This window comes from Dipodomys merriami, unplaced genomic scaffold (assembly GCF_024711535.1).
Source record: "Dipodomys merriami isolate MVZ:Mamm:240054 unplaced genomic scaffold, mDipMer1.0.p SCAF_288, whole genome shotgun sequence".
NCBI classification, from domain to species: domain Eukaryota; kingdom Metazoa; phylum Chordata; class Mammalia; order Rodentia; family Heteromyidae; genus Dipodomys; species Dipodomys merriami.
In genome coordinates, this window is record NW_027204359.1 from 415107 (window position 1) to 420337 (window position 5231).

Consider the following 5231-nt stretch of genomic DNA (forward strand, 5'->3'; position numbering starts at 1 on the left):
GCTATTGCATTGGTTTGCCTTTTGTCCTTAGTCTCGCCATTTTATTGTTCTGCTTCCCTTGCCAAATGAAGATAAATATATATACAATACAATTGTATTGTATTTGGATATTGAATCCAAATACAACAATGGACAAACCATAGGGGAAAACACAAAAGAAAAAAGAAATCACATAGTACATTAAAAACAACAACCACAAAGAAAAACCTCTCAGCATCATTTTATATGATCATTTATACATAGCTATTGATTCATTCTGCTCATCTGCTAAGACTATCAGATATTTCCTAGTTATTACAAATGAGGGAAACCTTAAAATCTGTTTCTTTGTTTCTTGCTTATTTTTTTAGTAGGATTTTTCCATGTTTTTCCATTTCCTTATGAATAGAAAGCATAGAAGTACACCGTACATATATAACCATATTTTGTCAATTTATTCATCTACTGATTAGCATATTGTTTTAAAACATGATTGCATGTAAGTATCACTTAATGCCATTCAAAAATGACAGATGCTGCCTCAACAGATATACTAATATCATGATTTCTAGGTAAGATAGTATTTTATGGAGGTACAAATGTTGAGATATAGGATGAGCCTGATGTATATCTTGCACGAATTAGCCAGGAAGATATCCAATATCATGTAGGATAAAAATGGTAGTGAAAAAATGTTTCCCTTGAGAAAGATATAGGAGGCTGTCAGAAGTATGAAGTAGTTCAGATAAATTTGAAGAATTTAGAAATGCAAGCTCAATTATGTCTCTTGAAATAATAATTATGTAAATTGAAGGGCAAAAAAATGGTAAGAGAATAAAATAACTGACAGCAGATCATTATCCCAAGTTAGAGTACAAAAAGACATAATCTATAACTTCCAAGTTAAAGAGATACCAATATAATATGTCCCACTTAATTTAGGTACATGCAAAATATTTACTTGGCTTTCCCCTACTTAACTGCTCCAAAATAAATGAACACTTACAAGAAAAGTTATGTTATTGCCATTGTTTCAACACTAACTGTGATCAGCCCTCTTTTTCTCACTTTGCACTTGGTAAATTGATGATGTTGTGGCTGATTAGAGTCAGAATTAGGGGCTTCTACTTGTACAATTATCCCAGAACAGTTTAAAGCAGTTTTCCGCCCAAGATATCCAACTACATTGTCTGAACTTGTACTTTGAACAGACCCTCACACCTGAGCACATTATTTGAAATTATACTTTAGCTTTTCTTGGCAAATTCTACTTTGTGCCTTTGTCTTCTTTGCACATTCCTTTTGAGTTCATAGTTGATCTATTTCCATTTCATCTGTACAAACTGCTAAGAACATTGTTCAACTACCACTTCTTGTTTGTACACGCCCAGTCTAGAAGGTACTTTGTCCATGTTAAGCAATACGGTAATATTCACTCTCTGAGGAGAAAAGTTCCACAAAATAACCCTATGCCCACATTAAAGAATGTAGAATTTAAAGCATTTTGAGACAGTGATATTAGAATTGAAAGGCTCCTTAGGGACATTTTCATGGAGTTCATTAGTTTACCCAGGAGAAATTTAAATATCCACAAAATTTGGAGCTAATTAGTAAGCATCCAAATTAACATTAGATCCTAGATGTTGTGTTAATACAAGTCACGATTGTCTTATTGTTAAATCAGAATTCTTCACTACTTGACAATGTGTATGAGAAAGTGAAAGAAAAGCATTAAAGCAAAAGGTCTTATCTTGTTAGGCATTTAATCATAGTGGTGAGAGTAATGTCTGAATTTTTCCATTCAATAAAAGCTTGAAGTTTATAAGAACATTTTCCTACATATAAGAATTTGTGTCAGGTTGGTTGACAGTGTTATTTCAGCATGGAGATATACCTAACAAGATTTAGATTTCGATAGTGTATATGGCAATTATGATGTGTCAATTGCTATTGAGGCATTTTCTATTCTAAAGAGAAATCAATTCCAGGAGTCTTCAGTCACATCATTAAAGCTGTATGTTCAACCTAATACTTGGTGTTATTTGTCCTACATTTATAATGAGTAGGCTGATAAGATATCCAAACATATCTAAATATATTTCAATAAAATCCCAAACTGATATGCATAGATGGGTCACTAATTGGAACTGTAGGAGAAATTAGGCTTTTTTGTGCTGTAGTTCAATCTATAATCTCCTAGCTAAATAAAGTTTTCAAAAATATTCACATAATACCACTAAGAAAAGTTCATGACAGTTATATCTGTATAATATTTCTAAGGTCAGGATTAAAGCATTTGTTCCCAACATTTAGAATCAACAGGATCTGTTGAATTAATCTATCCAGAATTTTGTCCTCATATTCACATCTCAACATTTTATCAATATAACTTTCACCAAAACACTGTTCTTATTGAACTTGTCTATGCCCTTTTACTTTTCAAATCCAAATAGTAGGTTTCCTTCAATATCTTCCTGAAAATTCTTTCCTTCCTTTTCTTCTGTAAATCTGTGTTTATTCCTTTTTTGTTTCCTTATTTATCACTTTCCTCCAATCTTTTCCACTCTGGTACTCACATTCTTCACACTTTCCTCAGAACATTCCTTTTCCTCTTCCCTTTAATAATGTCCCTGATTTTATTATTTTTCATATTCATTGTTATGAATATTTTGATGATGTCCAAACAGACCTATCTTTGCATCTGTTTAACATAAATCTTAGAACTATCAGAGAGTTTTTTCCTCTAAATCCATCTTTATCACCAAGATAAATCCATCTAAATCCATCCTTATCACCAAGAATGTAACTAACAGAGTTAGGAGACAGAGATGTGGAAAAACTTTAGATTTCCTCTTACTCTACCTCCATCCATTAGATAAGATGAATGACCAAGATTTTCTCAGTTTCTGTCACTAATGTAATTTCTATGTACTTCTTTTTATGACCCTGACACACCAGCCTATTGCAAATACTCATCACCAGTCACTCAGTCCTAAAACAACTGTTTACTAAGTATGCATTTCTCCCTAGTCTTTTCATATTGGTCCTCTCCATCACCCAATGAGTCTCCTTGTAAGCACACAGAGCGAAGAACTCAGACAAAAATTCTAGTACCATTAATTACTCACAACATTGAATGTTGGTCTTACATTTAATGGATGTAATCTGCCAGAAATATTGAAGAATATATTTGTTGACTTCTAGAGCAAGGAAAAAGAAAGTAAACAGTCCTTACATTTTCAACCTTAGCTTACCAATAAGGAAAGAGTCAAATTCAGTTTGTTGTTATAAAGTCAGAAATAGTTTCATGCAGAAATAAAAATAAATTTTAACTCCTGGCTCTGCAACTTGTGTCCTTTTATGGTAACTGCAGATATGTAAGTAGTATTATGTAAATTGTGTCATGTACTTACAACTGTAATGAAGAACATACTCTTAATATATCATTTGAAAACATTGGTTATTGAATGGTATCTATATGAGAATGTTATTTGAACTAATCATCACACTAAGTTGAAACCTACATCTTAGTCCATCAAAATGTGGAAATAAATGATTTTATTTATAAGAAAATAATACCACCAAGAACAGTGAGTGTATATACATTAGAAAGACTGCTGGAATAACATTAGGGTTTTTACTGTCTGTACCTGTTTATGTGATTGTAATTCTTGATATTCAAACTCTCCTTTTGTTATTCTGTTTTGTTTTGTTTGGTTTGGTTCTTCATGGGGCCTGGACTCTTGGCCTGGCATTGTCCCTCAGCTCTTCAGCTTAATGCACTCTACCACTTGAGCCACAGTGCCACTTCCCGCTTTTTCTGCTTATGTGGTTCTGAGGAATCAAACCCAGAGCCTCATGTAGACAAGGCCAGCACACTGCCACTGAGCCACCTTCCCAGCCCTCCTCCTCTTATTCTTTTGTATGTAATCCCACGCTGTTTATAACTATGCATTCAATGTGGGAAATCCAGCTTCAAAGATATCTACGTATTTTTTTTTCCTTTTCAATCACAACATCGTCATTATCAGGCTACACTGTGGTCATCAGCCTCCCCATCAAAATTATTATTAGCAACATAAGTGCTAAATATTGAATGTTGGATATGTGTCTATGATTTTATTATTTGTCTTTTGATTAATAATTTTAATGTTACCACTGTGCATGAATCCATATTGAAATTTTGAACAAATAAAAAAAACCCTAAACCATATCAGGTAGTTTGACTATGTGCTTATAACAAATTATGGAATAGATTTTTTGAAGCATTGCAATTTCCTAATCAGTATGAATTAACTTCTTCTCTTCCCCTAACTACAGAACCTTTTCAAGTAATATACTGTAAATGTTACTATAATATCATGTGTATATCTAAAATTCCCTTGAAAGTAATAAACTCTACTTTCTATTGAAATATTAGTTATTTTATTCTAGGAAACTTTTAGAAAAATAGACTGTATATCTTTGAAATGAAAAAGGTCAAAAATAGTAGCATAAAATTTTTAGAGCGAATCTGTCTTCTCTCTCTTTCTCTGTCTATATCTGTCTTCTCTCTCTATATATAAATGTTATGTGTAGAATAGTATATTTTTAGAGATTATTTGTCCTCAGAAATATATACATATATCTAAATTTATGTGTAGAATGATATATATTATAGTGAAACAAGTATCTCAAAATATAATTAAAATTAAAAAAAAAAAAAAACTTCATGAAATCAAGTGCCGGTAACTCACCCTTATAATAAGAGCTATTCTGGGTGCTGAGATCTTAGAATTGTTTCCGAAACTAGCCCAGACAGAAAATTACTTGTTAGATTCTTATCTTCAATTAACCACTAAAAACAACACCCACAACAAAAAATGTAGCACATTAATTTCACAAAAGCATCTTTTAACCGCTGTGAACATTTCTTAGAAACATGAATACATACCCCTGGAAAATGTTAAGTAAAAATGTATAGAACATTTACGTCCATGTTAAAGACATGATTATTTAGATTGTTTAAAATATTTAGGTAATGATTAGAAGTTAAGAATAATGATAGATACGTCATATATTGGGACTGATTTTTTTATTCTATTTTACAATAGTAATAAAATGATATTTATAATGATTATATAAAATTACTCTTGCTTGGTATTTGAATTATCATAAGTGATAAATATTGTTAAATGATTTCCAAAGCAAAGGAGTGTCAATACTTTTTTTTAAATTTAATTTAATTTTATTTGTTAACATACTGTTCAGAG